This window comes from Dasypus novemcinctus, chromosome 2, assembly GCF_030445035.2.
Source record: "Dasypus novemcinctus isolate mDasNov1 chromosome 2, mDasNov1.1.hap2, whole genome shotgun sequence".
NCBI lineage: Eukaryota > Metazoa > Chordata > Mammalia > Cingulata > Dasypodidae > Dasypus > Dasypus novemcinctus.
The window spans coordinates 148,388,803-148,409,240 of NC_080674.1; the positions used below are offsets into that span (position 1 = coordinate 148,388,803).

Consider the following 20,438-nt stretch of genomic DNA (forward strand, 5'->3'; position numbering starts at 1 on the left):
CCGCGTGCATCAGCACTGTGCATCAGCTCCACACAGGTCAAGGAAGCCCGGGGTTCGAACCGTGGACCTCCCATGTAGTAGATGGACGCCCTAACCCCTGGGCCAAGTCTGCTTCCCAAGTCCAGGGCTTTAGATCTGACATTCTACCAGATCTTTATTTTAAAATTTAAAAAAAATTTATTTTTCATTTATTTCTCTCCCCTTACCCCACCCCCACTAGTTGTTGGCTTTCTGTGTCCATTCACTGTGTGGTCTTCTGTGTCCACTTGTATTCTTGTCAGTGGCACTGGGAAACTGCATCTCTTTTTGTTGTGTCTTCTTGACGCATCAGCTCTCTGTGTGTGTGGTGCCACTCCTGGGCAGGCTGCACTTTTGTCACATGGGGTAGCTCTGCTTATGGGGCGCACTCCTTGGGCATGGGGCTCTCCTATGTGGGGGACACCCCTGTGTGGCATGGCACTCCTTGTGTGCATCAGCACTGTGCATGGGCCAGCTCCACAGGGGTCAGAAGGTCCTGGGGTTGAACCCTGGACATCCCATGTGGTAGGTGGATGCCCTATCAGGTGAGCCAAATCTGCTTCCCTCTACCAGATCTTTAGATGAAAGGCTATAGGATCCTTAGAGTCTCCCAAACTCCAGGGCAAATCTCTCCTCATCAATAAGCTACACCCTCTCCTCTACAGTCTGTAGTTGTGGGATAATGGTTCTTAAACTTTTTAAAAGATTTTATTTATTTGTTTATTTATTTATTTCTCTCCCCTCCCCCCCACCCCGGTTGTCTGTTCTCTGTGTCTATTTGCTGTGTCTTTGTCTGCTTCTGTTGTTGTCAGCGGCACAGGAATCTGTGTTTCTTTTTGTTGCGTCATCTTGTTGTGTCAGCTCTCCATGTGTGCGGCTCCATTCCTGGGCAGACTGCACTTTCTTTCGTGCTGGGTGGCTCTTCTTCCAGGGTGCACTCCTTGGGCATGGGGCTCCCCTATGCAGGGGACACCCCTACGTGGCAGGGCACTCCTTGCGTGCATTAGCACTGCACATGGGCCAGTTCCACACGGGTGAAGGAGGCCCGGGGTTTGAACTGCAGACCTCCCATGTGGTAGATGGACGTCCTAACCACTGGGCCAAGTCTGCTGCCCTTCTTAAACATTTGTAGGCATTAGAATCACTCCAAAGGTTGTTATAATGTGAATTCTTGGGCTTTGTGCCTAAGGTTCTGATTCTCCCTGCTGTCTAGGTTTAACCATTTCAGTTCTGTGTTCTGTTCCCTTGTCCCATGTTTCATGCTTCCCAACACTGTAGACTTTTGTCTTTGCAAATGCTGTTTATCTAGTGACCTTGAGTGTGTAGTTGTCCATATATATTATGGTGAGAAACATCTTTGGTCTTTTTTTCCCTGAGAGAAAGAGCAGAGATTGGGAAGGCAGGGACTATGTCTGTATATACTTCCTCAAATGCTGGTAGGTGTTTGGATGGAAGGCTTAGGGAAGAGCTTTGAATGAAAGGAGGGAGAAATGGTTGGTGCAAAATGAGAGAAAAGGTGAGTACAAGGACAATTTTGATTTAAGGGCCAATTCACTGCCTCTTAGCTTCCTTCCTGGTGCTGAATCCCACTAATGGGTGTGTCCAGAAATTGACTGATTGGTTGTTTGATTGGTTTGTTCTTTTGTTCGTTTATTCATTCATTCAACTAATATGTATTAAATATCATTATATGCCAGGCAGTATTATCAGTATAGGAATTGAGTAAAGGAGAGAAATAACAAGTAAGTTCATTACAGATAAACTCTGAAGTTTGGGAGGCAGAAAATAAATTTAACTATATACATGATACAATATCAGACAGTGATAAATGCAATAATACAGGTTAATGAAATAATGAGAGAGGGTTTGGTGGCTGCCTAATTTAGGCTGGGGGTTAGTGAGTGCCTCTGTGAAAGGATAACATCTGAGCAGAAACCTTTATGATAAAAGGAAGTAAGCTTTGGGAATAAGGAGAACAGGAGGTGGATGGGGGTGTGTGCATTCTTGGCAAAGGGAATATGAGTGCAAGGCCCTCAGGCAGGAAGGAGTTTGAATGTTTGAGAAACTGAAAGAAGGACCATTATAGCTAAAACAGAGAAGTGAAGGAGAGAGTATTACAAGATGAGATTGGAGAGGGTGAGGATTAGTGGTCATAGGCTACCATAAGGGATACCTTAGAAGAGGAAGTGTGGTCAGGTCTGTCCCTTGGGGTAAGAACGGTAGGGCCCAACTCAGAATAGCCAAAACCATCTTGAAAAAGAACAATATTGGAGGACTCACACTTCCTCATTTCAAAACTTACTGCAAGACTACAGTAATCAAGACAGTATGGGGGAAGCAGACTTGGCCCAATGGATAGGGCGTCCGCCTACCACATGGGAGGTCCGCGGTTCAAACCCCGGGCCTCCTTGACCTGTGTGGAGCTGGCCCATGTGCAGTGCTGATGTGCGCAAGGAGTGCCCTGCCACACAGGGGTGTCCCCTGCGTAGGGGAGCCCCACGCGCAAGGCGTGTGCCCGGTAAGAGCTGCCCAGTGCAAAAGAAAGTGCAACCCGTCCAAGAATGGAGCCGCACACATGGAGAGCTGACACAACAAGATGACGCAACAAAAAGAAACACAGAGTCCCGTGCCACTGATAAGGATAGAGGCGGTCACAGAAGAACACACAGCGAATGGACACAGAGAGCAGACATCTGGGGGAGGGGAAGGGGAAGAGGAGAGAGAGAAAAAAAAAGATAGTATGTTACTAGCATAAGAAAAGACATACACTAAGAACAAGCCTCGAGGGCTTCATCAAGATCCTGGCCACATTTGGAATTCCTGGTCTCAAGAGGAAGCCCTGGTAACACCAAAGAGGTCTCCCCAGTAGTTCTGGATAACTCCAAACAGAAAGGCTTCCCCAATGGTACCCTGAGAGCTAGAAGGTGAGAATCAAAAGGCAACCAAATGGAGAGTGGATGTAGCTCCAGTGATTGAGCATCTGCTTCCCATGTAAGAGGTCCTGGGTTCAATCCCTGGTACTTCTTTTAAAAAATAAAAAAAAAAGTAAACATCTGGGGTCCCTCCGCAACATTAGGAAAGGAGAAGAGGAAAGAAGAACTTTAATAAAGGCAACCGCCTGGCCCCAGGAACACCTCTCTGCCTGGAGGACACTGGCATCCATGTCTCGGGTATGTACTTTTCTCCAGTTTCTCAATAAATTCTTTGTACTGGCCTAAAAAAAAAAAAAAAAAAAAAAAGAAAAGGAAAAGAAAGACAAGACATATAGAGCAATGAAATAGAATTGACAGTCCAGAAACAAATCCTTACATTTTTGGTCAAGTGATTTTTGACAAGGATGCCAAGTCCTCTCAATGGGGAAAGAATAGTCTTTTCAGCAAATGGTGCTGGGACAACTAGATATCCACATGCAAAAGGATGATGGCGGAGCCTTATATCACACTCTATATAAAAATTAACTCAAAATGGATTGACTGAAAAATAAGAACTAAAATCATAAAACTCTTAGAGGAAAACATAAGCATAATCTTTGTGATAATGGATTAGGCAATGGTTTCTTAGAAATGACACCAAAAAGATTTAAGCAAAAATGGAAAAATAAATTGGACATCATCAAAACTAAAAACTTTGGTGCTTTAAAGGACACCATTTAGAAAACAAAAAGACAACCCACAGAAAGGGAGAAAATATTTGCAAATCATATATCTGATAAGGGACTTGTATCTAGAATATATTTTTTAAAATGTCATGTGCAAATGAAAAGACAACTCATTTAAAACATAGGTTAGGAAAAGCTGGAAGCCTGAGGAGCTGCAGTCGTTGCTGGCTGCCACCTGGCCCGGTATACTTTTTGGACCATGTCTATGTACACCTGAAGGACCTGAAATACAAATTTGCAAGGACTTTGTCATCTAAATACTTGGCTGGATTAAGCATCTAATTAGGATGGTTTTTCAGCAAGCTGGAGTAAGCATGCAGTTGGTACTTTGGTATGGAAAGCTATGTGGTTCATCTTGAATAGCATAAGGAAAATTGATACTAATTTATCTCTGATTCAGTGTCCAAGATTTCAGTTTGAGGCGGTGGACTTGGCCCAGTGGTTAGGGAGTCCGACTACCACATGGGAGGTCCCCGGTTCAAAGCCCAGGCCTCCTTGACCCGTGTGGAGCTGGCCCATGCGCAGTGCGGATGTGCACAAGGAGTGCCGTGCCACGCAGGGCTGTCCCCTGCGTAGGGGAGCCCCATGTGCAAGGAATGCGCCCCGGAAGGAGAGCCGCCCACCACGAAAGAAAGTGCAGCCTGCCCAGGAATGGCGCCGCACACACGGAGAGCTGACACAACAAGATGACGCAACAAGAAGAAACACAGATTCCCATGCCGCTGACAATAACAGAAGCAGACAAAGAAGACGCAGCAAATAGACACAGAGAACAGACAACCTGGGTGGGGGAGGGGAAGGGGAGAGAAATAAGTAATAAAATAAACAATAAAAATAAAATAAAATGTTTAATTATTTCTTTAAAAAAAAAAAAAGATTTCAGTTTCAGCTTACCAGCCATGAAACAGAATGGAGTCCCAACCACCAAGGAGAGGATGCAGGAGCATCTTCTGCTGATGTTGGATGGGTGGCCAAAGAAGATGGAGTATGTTCAACAAGATTAAGGGTAGATTTACTAGTGACAACTTGTCTTAGTTTCCTTCATCTGAGAATGTCCTGACTTCCCCTTGTTGGGCCACTTCTTTCTGGCCACCATGGTTTCTGATAAGGAATCCTCTGTCATTCACACTGTTTTCCTGCTATAGGTCAGAGGTCAGGTCAAGGCAACAGCTTCAGGAGGACCGTCCTTTCTTTGAGAAGCCCCCAAGCAGGCAGGTTTCCTTACCAAACCAAATCAAGAAGAGCCTCAACTGAGGACTACAACACTGGTGAATGAGAAAGCACTGCAGAAGATCAGTGCTCTTGAAAATGAACTTACTACTCTCAGAGTTCAATTGCCAAAATTGTGAGCCTGGAAGAGCAGCAGTCTCATTGCAGGCAACTTAGATTCAACCACATCTGCTGCCACAGGATTATCCTCTTTCCCACCTCCCCCATCACTACCTCCCCTCCTTCCAATAGGGCTGTACCAAAGTACATCTGCTATTGATCTGATTAAAGAGAGGAGAGAGAAAAAAGCCAGTGCTGGGAAGATTTTGGTTAACAAGAGTCCAAAGAAATCTGACATGCCAAATGTGCTAGAAGTTCTTAAAGATATGAACAGCATAAAACTTCATCTATTTTTAAAAGGTTAGAGCAAGATATAAAGCTCAAACGAGGGGACCCTACTGACCCTGCTGCCCTCATTGCAGAGGCTCCGAAAAAAAATTTTGCTCTTCAGTATCAACACGATAGCCAAAGTGAAGTTGAGAAAGTAATTCCAAAGTCAGACTCAGAGAACACCTCAGAAACAATGTTGCTTGGGCCACACATGTTGAATATGAAATCTACAGGAAAAATGAAGTCTTTAATTGACAGTGTTTCAAATTCCTAAATAGACAATGAGTTGAGAAAGATTATCCTGGTTCAACTGTTGGTTAGGGCTAAATTGGCCAGTAGAAATCAATACAACTTAGTAAATATCCAACTATTCAGTGGCCTTCTTTTAAAACTAGTTAGAGGATTAAGCATGAAATTAATGGATTTTATTTTATTATCAGTTATTCAGTATTCTGACATGTTTTTGATGAATAGCTAGGATGTTCAGTTTTCCAGTCAGGAAAACAACTGTATAAATTTGAGAACTTAGAAAGGACATTTGTGGATGTTATGTGAGTTTTAAAATTCCTAAACACTAATTTACCTATATAAATGCATATAAAACACATGTTTTATATGCATATACTTGGATATAAAACAGTTCATATAAAAATTAATAATGATGGCAGTGAGGGTACTGATGTCCTCATTCATTTAACAATAATTTACTATGCAAGGATGGAAGAGCTGGTATGACAAAAGTTGATGCAGTGAAATATTTAAGGTTGGAATATCCTTGCCTTGAACAGAACTTCCATCTTACATTTCTCACACATTTTTGTGGAGGTGGGGTTTGAGCAGGAACAGGATGATGCTTACTGCTGCAATTCCAGAAACCTGTTTTTATCTCAGTGCCACCCAGTGCTGAGGAAGAAAATGTAATTGTCAAGGAATAAGGAATCAAATTATTCAATTAAATTCCTTTGAAAATAAAAACCAAAATGTACCATCTATTTTTCTGTTTAATAAATGGCATGGTAAAATGATTTGTTGCTAAGTTAACAATACTTCTGGAAATGTCAGCATAATGGAGTTTAAAATTTTAATATTGGCTAAAAAATTAGCTTTATAATAAAACATTATTAAATAGGTGTTTCCTATAAATGATTTATCATGGTAAAAATGCTGTTGTGTTGAATTATGTTGTGCAACATAAACCTTAGTTGCTCTTGGAAAGTAGAGAGCTGCCTTTCTTATATTTTACTGAAATATATACAGAGTCAAAATATCAAAAATTAGTTGAGATTGGATGTTTATTCAGCTTAAATGTGAACTGTGGTTTATTTTACAAATGTTAGTGATATTGTTTGTAATTGTTTTCCATAGTTTTAAAATTCTGCCTTTAAATAGAAATTCAGAAAATTCACCTGATACACATATTTTGGCCTCCTAAGAAATTTATATTTGTATCAGTATAGAATTTTGGCCAATACTCCAACCTAAGGAAGTTACTGTTCTGAAATAAAGCAAATTGTTTTATTTTCCTGGAAAAAAAATAGGCTAGGGATCTGAATTGACATTTCTCCAAAGAAGATATATAAAAGGCCAATAAGCACATGAAAAGATGCTCAACTTCATTAGATATCAAGCCAAAACCACAATGAGATGCCATTTCACACACACTGGAATGGCTACTATTTAAAAAATGGAAAATAATGAGTGTTAGGGAGGATGTGGAAGAATAGGAACCCTTGTACTGTGTTGGTGGGAATGTAAAATCGTGCAGTTCTTGTGAAAAAAATTGACAATTCCAAAGAAAGTTAAGTATAGAATTACCCTATGACCTGGCAATCCCACTATTAAGGATATACCCCCAAAGAATTGAAGGCAGGAACTTGAACAGATATTTGCATACTGATATTCATAGTGGCATTATTCGCCGTTGCCAAAAGGTGGAAGCAACCTAAGGGATAATCAAAAGATGAATGGATAAACAAAATGTGGTGTATATATATACATATACAATAGAATATTACTCAGTTGTAAAAAGGAACGCTACAACATGAATGAAACTGGAAGACCTCTTGTTGAATGAAATAAGCCAGACATAGACAAATATATGATCTCACTTATACGAAACAAGCAGGATATGCAAATTCATAAAGCAGAAACTAAAATACAGGTTATCAGGGACTGGGCAGGGGTGGGGAATGGGTAGTTAATTGGTAAAGTGTTTCTGTTTGGGGTGATGGAAAAGTTGTGGCAGTGGAAAACCATGATGGAGGCACAGCTTTGTGAATTTACTTACCACCACTGAATTGTGTATTTGAAAGTGAATAAAATGGGAAATTTTAGGTTGTATATAAGTTACAAGGAATGTCAACTATGGGTTATAGTTAATAGTATAATTATAATATTGTTTCATCAGTTGTGACAAAGATATCACACACTAATTCAAAATGTTAACATAATAAGGAAAACTGTATTTGAGAAGAGGGTTTATGAGAACGTTACTTTGTCTATGATTTTTCTGTAAGCCTACAACTGCTCTAATAACTGCCCCCCCAAAGAAAAAACCCACAAATTTGTGTGAGAATTGTCAGAATCCAGTTCTGAAATATCCAGAAGAGGCAAATATATAGAGACAGAAAGTAGACGAGTGGCTGACTAAAGCTGGGAACTGGGGGAGGAGGGATGGAGGGTTAGGCTAAGGAGTATAGGAGTTCTTTTTAGGAGTATGAAAATATTCTAAAATTGATTGTACAATGATGGTAGTACAATTCTATGAATGTAAGAAAAGCCGTTTAATTGTACACTTTGGGTGAATTGCATGGTATGCAAGTTATATTTCAATAAAGTTGTTAAGAAAAAAAAGTGGTAGGGGCCAGGACCTGGTATCTAATCAGCAAGGTCAAAACAGAGAGAAAGAAAATCTCTGGGGCCTGCAAGACCAAAGGAATTACCACTGCTGGGCAAGAACTTGGAATTCTCCCTACCAACCCTAGGAACCTGCTAGTTAAGTGAACCCAAGGGAAGAGCCAAGGCCTTGGGAGGTTTCTTCAGGTTGTTCTCAGAGATTTGTGTTTGTTCTCCTCCATGTCCAAAGTGGAAAATGTACAGTGATGCAAACTAGAGCAGTATTCCCTCTCAAGATCCTCTGCTCTTTGCAGTGAGATAAATTTGAGTGTCTTAGCTCCAGACTGGATAGATTCCCTGTTTACTGACAGCCACAGGATCACAGAGCTGGGAGATCATCTCATTTGAAAGATGAAGAAACTGGAGAAAAATCCAGAGAAGGGAAGCTACATGCTCAAGATCATAGAGCCAGTAAGTACAATAGATGGGCTTGAATCATGGCGAAATGCCTTACCTCTAAATTCCCCATCCTAGTGATTGCATTTTTAATGAATTAGTAATAGCCTAATGAAGGACAGGGCTCAGGCCAGGGAGAAAGGGTATACGGGAGGAAGAAAAGAACAGGGTGCAGGTAGGTAGAAGGGGAGGTGGGGGGTATATGGCAAATTATTAGTTGTTACTATGCTGGTTTACATGTTTTCCCCTTTTGTCTTGATTTCTTTCTATATAGGCTTAGGCCATTTAAGAAATGGACCAGAGAAGGAGGAGGGAACAGTATTGCTGTTTTAGGGGATGTCCCTGGCTTCTCAAGGGCCTGATATTCGGTTTAGACCAGCTGTGGCCCCAGACAGCTTGCCCTTACCCTCTAACTTCGGGGTATCTGAATGACTCCTTAATGGCTAGGAAGGCCCCTCACTTCCACCTGCCTTTTCCTAGTCTCTCTCTCTTCATCCTGTCTCCCCCTCAAGTCTTGCCTGGAGACTGAGAGGGAGGAGGAGAGGACCGAGTGCCCTTTCACTTTCACAGAGTCATACCAGAGACACCCATAGCACAGTTCAGAGGTCTTGTTTCTAAGTGTTGATGGCTGGGCTAAAGATGAAAGTTGGCTGAAGAGAAAAAGACTGGAACAAGCAGGGTCTCCACAGGTCATCTCTAGTCTTCTGCCTCCAATACTGCTTTATAATACTACAGCAGTTTGTCATTGTTTTGGTCTCACAATCCCTTAATTCTCTTAAAAATGATTAATGATCCCAAGAGATTTTGTTTAGTGGGCTTTATCTATCAATATTTACTGTATCAGAAATTCAAACTGAAGATTTAAAGTTATTAATTCACTAAATATGAACATAAATTTCACATTTTAATTAAAAATATTTATTTTTCAAAAAATTTAGTGAAGGGAAGTGACAGAGTGCCATCTTTAATGTCTGGCTTAAGAAAAGACAGTTGGATTCTCATATCTGCTTCTGCGTTAAGTCAATTTTAATATGTTTTTTTGTTGAATATGAAGAAATACTGAATGCATAGGTATATAGTTGGAAAAGGGAAAATATATTTTAATATATTGAATATTTATTATATATTTAACATAATGATATTTAGTATATTGAAGTATATCATTCACACATGAATATAAACTATAAGTGTATAGTAAAAGTTGTGAACTTACAAAATAAATATGCATAATATCATACAGGGGTCCTATACCTTGCCCTCCACCAATACCTTACATTGCTGTGAAACACTCATTACAAACTATGCAAGGGCATCATTAAAATAGGGATCTGAATTGACATCTCTCCAAAGAAGATATATAAAAGGCCAATAAGCACATGAAAAGATGCTCAATTTCATTAGATATCAAGTCAAAACCACAATGAGATGTCATTTTATGCACTACTATTTAGATGGCTACTATTTAAAAAATGAAAAATAAGTGTTAGGATGTGGAAAAACAGGAACCCTCATACTGTGTCAGTGAGACTAACTATAGTTCATATCTTCTATCTGTTGTCTTTTCCCCCCAACACACCCTATTATTTTTATTCCCTCCCCTTGTGGCTTTTTGCTTGTTATCTGCTCTCCATGTTCATTTGCTGTGCGTTCTTCTGTGTCTCTATTTATTTATTTATTTATTCCCACCACCCTCCCTCGCCTTATGGCTTGCTTGTTGTCTGGTCTCTTTGTCCAGTCTGTGTGTCTGTTCTCTGCATGCTCTTCTGTGTTTTTGCTCTTCTCCCTTTTTGTTGCATCACCTTGCTGAGTCAGTTCTCTGCTGTGCTTGAGGGCCAGTGGACCTCTGAGGTGCTTGCAGGCTGGCGCCACTCTGCAGCGCCCAGGCCGGCAGCTCTCCAGCAGCTCTCCAGTGGCTCTCTGCAGCATGTGGGCAAGCCTGTCTTTACAAGGAGGCCCCGGGATGCTAACTCAGGGCCTCCCATATGGTAGACGGGAGCCCAACAGATTGAGCCACAGCTGCTTCCCCATCCTATTATTTTTTAAAATATATTTTTATTACAGAGGTTGTGAACCTGCAATACAATCATGTACTTTTGTAGAGTTCCCGTACAACACCCCTTCACCAACACACCACACCATGGTGGAATATTTGTTACTGATTATGAGATAATATTATCAGACTATTACCACCAACCATGGTCCACAGCATACATTTGGCACACTTAAGGGAAAAATATTTTAATAGCCTTTTCAGGTGACTGTGGACCTTCTCCTTTAATAATATACCAAAACTCAACCATTGATACTTTCTTTTTTTTTTTCTGTTTTCTTTTTTCTCTCCCCTTCCCCCACCCTACTGTTTTTTTTGCTGCCATGTCCATTCACTGTGTGATCTTCTATATCTATTTCTCTTTTTGACCTCTTCTCATTTTTTTTTCTCCTCTAGGATTCACTGGGATTTGATCCTGGGGACCTCTGATGTGGAGAGAGGTTCCCTGTCACTTGTGCCACCTCAGTTCCTGGTTTCTGTCATGTCTCGCCTTGACTCTCCCCTTTGTGTCTCCTTTGTTGCATCATCATCTTGCTATGTGACTCACTTGCACAGGCACTGGCTCATGGCGCTGGCATGCTTTTTTTTTTTTTTTTTTTCTCACCAAGAGGCCCAAGGGATGGAATCTGGGTCCTCCCATATGGTAGGTGGAAGCCCAATCACTTAAGCCACATCCATTTCCCTTGATAGTTTCTTAAAAGTTGAAATCATAACAGTAAACTTTTTATACCCTTTTACATCTATCTCGCACTTTGGATGGATCTTTTTTATTCCATGCATGGTTTTGTAACATCATGAATTGATTATTTGGAAAATACTGGTTCACTGAGTTATGCAGATTTCCAAATATTGATATATTTCATTATACTATATTAAAAAACACATTTATGAATATCATCACCAATCTCATCAGAAAAGTCTTTAAGCATCGGGAAACTGTCAACATATTGATACAGTTCTCCAAAATTCTCATTTTTGCTCAAACGCTTGTATTTCATCACTGGAAACATTTCTTCAAGTGGCAGGTTCCAGAAAATGTCTGTCAAATACCCAAAACTGAACTACCAGAATTTGTCTGTCAATCATTATTTCAAGTAAAAATAGTGTGCCTGGAAAAAGAGGCTAGTGCAGCTTGTAACTGATATAGTTGCCCAAGTGCTTTTTCTTGAGATAGTCAATGTACTTCGACCTACAGTAAAAGAGATCAATGCATACTTCTCATTTCCTCACACAGAATGTAAAAACAAAATGTTCTCAAGGGTCAAGACTTAATAAAATTATTACATTTTACTCCTTCATCAAGGACAGTCTTAGTAAAACTGACTCTCCCCCCTTTTATTTCTTAGTTCGTGGTAGTGAAGAGTACATTAGCTAGTAGTACAGTACGCAAGTCTATGTAGTGAAAAAAGAAAATAATATCTTAGAATTATTATGAAAACAGTTTTTACTTCTTGGTCTCCCTGAAAGGGTCTTGGGACCTCTTGGAATCTAGAAATATCCTTTGAGATCAGTACTGGATATTTTTTGCAATAAATAGAATAAAACATGTATATATTGAAGTATATATAAAATATTTCTCCCCATAGTTCACAGTTCTCTGAATTAAATGTAATTTCCTAGATTTGACCTAAAAAAGTATATGCTCTAAAAAAAATGTTTTTTTGAGGTACTGGGGGCCATGGTTTGAATCTGGGACCTTCAATATGGGAAGCTGGAGCTCAACTAGTAAGCCATATTGGCTTCCTTGAGTTGGTTTTATTGTTTGTTTTGCTTGCTGTTTGTTTATGTTTTGTTTTGTTTTTTTCCCAGGAGGCACTGGGAATGGAACCCAGGACCTCCCATGTGGGCACTGAGCACTTAACTGTTTTAGCCACATCAGCTCCCCATCTAAATTTTGATTAATTTGCTTTCTCCTCCTAATTAAAAGAATCATTGTGGTGAAATATACAACATAAAATGTCCCATTTTAACCACTTTTCAACTATATAATTCAGTGGAATTAAAAACATTCACAATATTGTACTATAATACCATCACCACCATCCATTACCAAAACATTTCCATTATTCCAAACAGAAACTCTGCTCATTACACATTAAATGCCCATTCTCCATGCCTATCTCTGCCCCTGGTACCCTGTCTCCAATTTTAATTTATTAAATAAGCAACATTATGACAAAAGTAAAGAAAAATCATCTACCAACTCTCTAAGGTTTGCCTTTAAGGTGATAATTGGGGGTACTTTTGAAAAGAGTTCTTTTATGTGCTTATTGTAAACAAATTAAAACAATAAGTCTATAAATAAAATAATATATTTTTACTTAAAAATTGAAATAATTGCATTTTTTCACTCAGCAGTGTGTCATAGACATTCTACTTGCAGAACTTCATTCTTTTGTTTCCTTCCTTCTTTTTAATAAGTGTATAGTAAGTCATTATTTTACTTTTATTTTTTTATTTCAAAATTTTAAAGAATAATCATGCATACCATACAGGATTCCCACACATCACCCCATCACCAACACCTTACATTGTTGTGACAGATTTGTTAAAAATGATGAAAGTCTTTTTATAGCTGTACAACAATTTAACCATTTACTTGATGGAGAACCAAGGTTTCAATATATTTGTACACATATTCTTTTTTTTAATTTTTAAAGAATCTTTAAAAATTAATGTATCTCACAGTTTATAACTAAATATCATAGTTTATAAATTAATATATAGTAGATAATTATATTCTGGTTATTTAACTATTTTACACTTTCTCCTTTGTAAAAATAATCCTCATCTAATAATATGATATAAAATGCTGGAGAAAACATTTCTTTTTACAGTTCCTCAGATGAAGAAAGATGTTATTGGACTTAGCTGTCTGGTTATGACTGTACTTACATTTCATTGATAGGAGAATCAATGTCTGCCTTGTTTTTTGTTTTTGTTTTTCAAGGAGATGAAGGCGAATTTTCTACTGACATATTTATATATATATTTTTTTAATTCTTAAAGAAGCTTTAGATTACATAATTGATATATTGAAAATATAGGGGGATTCCCATATACTCCACCCACTCCCCCTCCCATACTCTTCCCCACTAACAACATCTTTGATTAGTGTGGTACATTTGTTACAATTGATGAACACATACTGAAGCAATGCTACTAACCATGGTCAATAGTTTACATTATAGTTTACACTTTGCACTGCACATTTTTATGTGTTTGACAAAATGTTTAATGGCCTGTATCTGTCATTGCAATGCCATTCAGAATGATTTCAACGTCCCCAAAATGCCCCATGTTACACCTATTCTCTCTCCTTCCCTTTAGAATCTCTGATGATTGCCTTTACATCAGTTTTACAAATTCTTCCATTGTTGCAGTAATAATGTCAACTTTAGTCCTTAGTTGCAGTTCCACCTTAAGTTTGTTCATTACTCACTCACTCTGTTTCTGATGGAGAGGGGACTTAGATCCCATGGGGCAGGTGTATGGAACTGTCTTCCTTGCAGTCATGGATACCCTGTTTTTTTCAGATGGGCATTGTCCATCATCATCATTTTGTTAGTTATCCTGGGTGAGTCCAATGAACTGGAGTGGGTGTTGGCTACACCTCTGCTGAGATTCAGGGCTCAACCAGCATATGAATAGCCATAAGATTTAAGTCTCTGGTACATATATTTAACAGGTATAGTGGTAATTATAGGTTCGAATAAAAGTGGCAGAAGAGTCATGTGTAGGGAAATTATAAATTGGTCTAACTCTGTTACATTAGGGAACATATATTCCAAGGTAAGGCCCACTGACAGGGTGCCAAATTCCTGAGATAATCTGCCCTGCCTATGGTGTCTAGACGTCTCTAGAGCCCTCAGGAGTACCCCTGCTTGAGGCACGGTTTACTGTGGCATTCAATGAGCTCCTCCTGAGATGTGCATGAGTGTAACCTCTGAAATGACCTTCCGACTTACTTTGAAATCTCTTAACCATAAAAACACATTCATATTTAGTATTTTCCGCTTTGGTCAAGGTCTTTTTCCAAATGCATCACTAGTTGTTGCTTGGTAATATTCCTTCAGTGCCAGGGAGGCTCATCAGGGAGTCATATTCCACGCTGGGAGGAAGGTAGAAAGTTTATATGGTGAGTTTGGCTTAGAGAGAGGCCACATTTGAGCAACAAGGAGGCTTTCAGGAGATAACTCTTAGGCAATATAAAATACTAAGCTGTTTCAGTGTCACAAGAATGAGGTTCATAATTACAAGCACCAATATCAAGGGCCTGGCATATTGGTCTATCCTCCTTTGCTAGGTACAACCCTTGTACTCTAGGGCTTCTTGCCACTTTATTAGAGAATGCAGCTGGAATTCCCAGGATAGGAGTTCAATTTTCCTTTGGTTATTTTGTGGGTCTCCACCCACCAAGACAATGCCCCATGACCACTTGAACATATTCATATTCCATAAAGGTATGCCCCAGTTACACCCCTCTCCACACATCCCCCATCACCGACAGCCCATACTAGTGATCCTCCCCTGCCACAGTTGAGACTCTGCTGCAACCCAAAAACCTCCCCAAAAACAAAGCCAAAAAGTATATAATAAAAATAAAATAAATAAAATACAAAATTAAAATTAAAAAATATAAAAAATTTTTAAAAATTGCATTGATTTTCATCACCATATGTTATCTTTTATGCACAGTGACAATTTCTTTTGTATGTTCTCTGAGTGTCTGATTCTTGAGCTTTTGTGTGGCTCTGTGCCTCTTTTCCCCCATAACTGGGGTAGATTTACTAAAACAAAGGGTTTTTGCATTTACAATTTTGAAGGCACCTCTAAACAGATTTCCCTAAAGATTCTATCAATTTACACTGCTACTAATGGTAGATGAGAGTACAATAGAGAACTTGTAGAGTATTCCTTGGGCATGAAATTACCAGGTTCTGAATAGTGATCCAATTGGTGCTCTTCAGGGTTTCAAAATATTGGTCAGTGTTGGCCTCCGCTGCGGCACTGCAGGCGGGTCACTGCAGGCGAGTCGCTGCCGGGGATCGGGCCTACGCCACGGCCTGACCGGGGCGGCAGCGGGCGGCTCAAGGCTTGGTGGGGACGCGCGGTTCGATGGAGGAAAAACCACGGAGACGAGGTCTATGCGCAGGTCTGATTTTATTCGGGAAGTACATGGGGTTTTATAGTGTCATGGAGGCGGGGAGGTTGTGGGAGGGGCATGTCCGCGGGGCAGCTGAGGATTGGCTGCAGAGGCAAGGGCGGACCTGCGGTTTATGACGTAAGCCATTGATGGCAGAGGGGGTTGTTTCCGAGGTTGTGCCGGGGCGGATACGGGATGAGGGCGGTTGGAATGAGGCGGGGAGAACAGCGATCGGGCTGGGAGGGGGAAGATAACAGTGGCTGGGAGGAGGGGCGGAGGGAGGCAGCAGCACAAACTGCTGCTGAGAAGGGCCATAATACAGGGAGGTTACGAGGAACAGGCGGGCAAAGTGTAAGGAAGCGAAAGGCAGGGTGGGAGCAGGGGACAGGTCAGAGTCCTTTGGTCACTCTCCAGGAATCCTAATATTCATCTGGAATCCTTTTTACACATAATAGCATTGCTACTTTCTTTGAACCATTTTTCAGCTCAATTTGGGATAAAAACCCTGCCCAGAGTCATTGGGACAGTCTACGGTTTTAACCAAACCCCAGAGGCTTCTCAGATATATGTTTTATATTATGTGATGATATAATCATTATTTGTAATAGTGAAGTGATTCTCTTCAACTTCAACAAATCTTTTGCATCTACTAGATCCACTGGAGAAGTACAATCCTGGTTGCTTTTTCTTCCTTGCCACTTAGGGTGTTAATGCCAGGGTTTAAGAGGGCCTTCTAGGTGAAAAGTTTCAGGGTAAAGTCCTGACAATAACTTTTCTTATAGCTTTTATGTACTTGTTTGGATTCAAGTCTCAACTGGACTCTCTATAGATGTCCTTTTGGAGTCATAGCAGACACCATGCCTCTTCCTTGGGAAAGAGCACCTGGTAGGTGGCACTGTTACCTGCCCTGCAGGTGAACGCCATGCTGCGTCTCCTGATTTATGGGCCTGCCTTGATGAGCAAGGGGTGTGGTGAACTGAGTTGAGTTCAAAGACTCTATAAGAGTTTCAGAGATCAGCCTACAGAGTGACTCAGTTCTCACTTGTAATCCAAAATTGCTCCAGTAAGAGTCCAGGGCCTGCTCCCTCCTCACTTTGGTATGCAATGATGTACTTCTGATTCTCATAGAAACATCAGATGGTGATGGATGGGGTTATATAGTCACCTTAGAGATTTTCCTGGGAAATATTGACCCTAATTCCTGGTCCTCCAGTTCCTCCACTATTAAAAAGCGGGTGTGAAGACTAGAGAACTTCTAGAGGATCCTTGTGACTCAAAAAAAAAAACAGATTCTCTAGTGGTAACAGTCTGATGATGTTCTTTCATAATCTCTAAAAAATGTTCCACAACAATGTAAGTGGTGGATGGAGTTGTATGGGAATTTTGCACATTTTTTCCTGCACATTATGTATGATTGTTTTTTAAGTTCACAACTTCTATAGTATACATATATATACGTATATGTTTATACACATATACAGATTTTCTAAGTGTCAGTTCACCATGACCTGGAATATAAGCCAATTACTGCTTTAGGGGCTGCTATCTAACTGCTCTCTCATTAGAAAAGTACTCAGACCATGAGATTCCAAACTTTCACCAGTCCTGAGGGCTTCTAAAGTCTGTGGCAGAATGCCATGGCACCAGCCAAAAACAACTTCTAGAGGAGATGGGTGTGGCTGCCTAAATTGTAGTGTGCAAGGGGACATATGAAAGAGGATGTTTGGAGTGGCTAGCCTTTGGTTTCCCAAGTGTGAGATAAAAGAGGCAGGGGCTTTATTATGATACACATGGTAGGGTTCTGGATTCCTCCACGGGATTTGTCGATGGTAGGCTCTTAGAACCTTATTCTTGTCAAAGAGCTTGTACAATTATAGACTGAAGCTTCTGGACTGAACCCCTATATACTTGCTAGTACTTATTTCTCAGTGTGATTCTTGGCCTTTCCTTTTAATTAGTATCAAGAGGGAAAGTTCACAGAAATGCTACTAGTAGTCGTATTTTCAGTGTGCATCTTCCAGTGGAGGCAATCAGATAATACAGTTACCAAGGACCCACTTGGGGGAAAAGTGGCTTAATCGTTATTGCTACCCACATGACCTTTTTGCAGAGAGACATTTGCATTTTATGAAAAGCAAGGCTACAACTTAAACACCTTTCTAAAGTTTGTTTTCAATGAGTGATATATTTCAATAAATGGAAAAAAAAAAGATATATTTATCTGCGATTCTGTTCAGGATGGTTATCTGGAGGGTTTCTGGCTGTCTCAGAAAATAAGCAATGTTTGACATATCCTAAATTCTTTCCATGATTGTCAGCACCTAAAAAAGAATTGCTCCCACTCAATTTTCTTAATACTCTCAATAAATATTCCATTTGATCAGCCTCCTAGTTTTAATCTACTGATTTTTTCATACACTTAATTTTTTCCTGATCCCTACAGTGATTATTCTACTTACTTAAACATTGAAAGCACAAATAAATAAGTAAGAATCACCCACCATTCAGAGACATTCTATCTCTATTCTGTGTATGTCTATTTTTTTTTTTTTTTTTTTTTGAGGTACCAAGCCCAGGGCTTAAACCCAGGACCTCGATGTGGGAAGAAAGTTCTCAACCACTTGAGCTACACCAGCCCCCTCAAGTTGGCTTTTTTGCTTGTTTGTTTGCTTGTTTTGTTTTTAGGAGGTACAGGGGATTGAACCCAGGACCTCATACATGGGAAGCAGGCATTCAACCGCTTGATCTACATTCACTCCTGGGAGATATATGGGAATATTCTTTTCGTTTTAGCGTATTGGGAATATTATTACCTTTTGTTTTATACTTTTATTTTTATTTAATAATTACATAAGTTCACATTACTGAACTTCATTTTTAATGTCTCTACAGAATGAATTGTATACCACAGGTGGTTAACCATTTTCTTGTTAGACATTTAGGTTGTATTGATTTTTTTTGCTACATAAATATTACAAGTATCTTTTTAGATATTTTTGTGCCCATGTCTGATTAACTTTTTTTTAAAAAAGATTTCTTTTTTATTTATTTCTCTCCCCTACCCCACCCCACCCCGGTTGTCTGCTGGTCCATTTGATGTGTGTTCTTCTCTGACCGCTTCTGTCCTTATCAGCGGCACCAGGAATCTGTGTTTCTTTCCGTTGCAACATCTTGCTGTGTCAGCTCTCCACGTGTGCAGCGCCATTCTTGGGCAGGCTGCACTTTCTTTCGCACTGGGCAGCTCTCCTTACGGGGCGTACTCCTTGCGCGTGGGGCTCCCCTATGCAGGAGACACCCCTGTGTGGCACGGCACTCCTTGCGTGTATCAGCACTGTGCGTGGGCCAGCTCCACATGGGTCAAGGAGGCCCGGGGTTTGAATGGTGGATCTCCCATGTGGTAGGTGGACGCCCTATCCATTGGGCCAAGTCAGCTTCCCAGTCTGATTAACTTTTAAAGATAGATTCCTAGAAGTCAAAAGAAACACTTTTTTTAAAAAAACTTTTATTTTAGAATAGTTTGATTTAAAGAAAAGTTACAAAGACAGTAGAGTTCCCATATATTCCACACCAAGTTTCCCCTATTATTAATGTCTTACATTAGTGGATTACACTTGTTACAATTAATGAGCCAATAATGATATATTACTAGCTATACTTTACTCACATATTCTTAGTTTTTACCTAATGTCCTTTTTCTGTTCCAGGATCCATCCAGGATTCCACATTGCATTTAGTTGCCAGGTCTCCTTAGACTCTAGGTGGCTGTGACAGTTTTTCAGACCTCCCTAGTTTTTGATGAGCTTGACAGTTTTCAAAAGTACTGGTTGGTATTGTAGAATGTCCCTCAACTGGGATTTGTCTGGTACTCTTCTCATAATTAGATGGGGGTTATAGTGTGTGTGTGTATGTTTTTCAAAGAAAACCAGAGATAAACTGCCATTCTCATCATATCAAAGGTCCATACTATCAACATGACTTATCACTATCGGTGTTACTCTTTATGACCTGGCTGAGGTAGTTTGTCAGGGTTTTCCACTATAGGTTACTTTTTTCCTCCTCTTTCCATACTGCACTTTTGGAAGGATGTCATTATGTGCAGCCCACACTTCAGGAGGGTGAAATTAACACTCCAACTATTTACATAAATTATTTGGCATTCTTCCACATGGAAGATTTATCTATTCTCTTCCACTTATTTATTTATCCAATTATTTGTTTATATCCACATGATCTCATGAATACTTATTTTATATTTAGGGTTATTATCCAGTATTATTTATTTCCTGCCCCAGTCCTAGAATCAGTCATTTCTGAGATAACTTAAAAACCAAGATCTGGGTGCTAGGTGTGTGTGTTGCTACTAGGTGCTGTTACTTCTAGGCCCTCTTAGTAGACAGACTAAGGAAATATAGGCATATACACTAAGTTGTATATATACACTTATCTATATACATTTCTACAAATATTTACTTGTCTATATTAAGTTACACATAAGTTCAATGTCTCTAACCATAATCCATTACCTCACAGATCAGTCTAGCTTTCTCCCCTTGCTTATTTGTAATCGCCCACTCCAAAAGTAAGAAACTCAGCTCCCATAATCTGCCATGCATTTACTTTTAATTGTTCAATTCCAGTACATGTGCATAGTAGTTTCAGAATTGTTAACCAACCCA

General features: G+C 39.9%; 1 protein-coding gene and 1 pseudogene across 1 annotated transcript in view; one reads left to right on the plus strand and one right to left on the minus strand.

Moving 5' to 3' along the window:
• The window catches only part of HBEGF (heparin binding EGF like growth factor), a 98,321-nt gene that overhangs the window by 68,309 nt on the left and 9,574 nt on the right, over positions 1 to 20,438 (minus strand). The gene's annotated exons all lie outside the window — the stretch shown is intronic.
• LOC101437280 (mitochondrial fission regulator 1-like) lies at positions 3,937 to 5,549 on the plus strand (annotated as a pseudogene).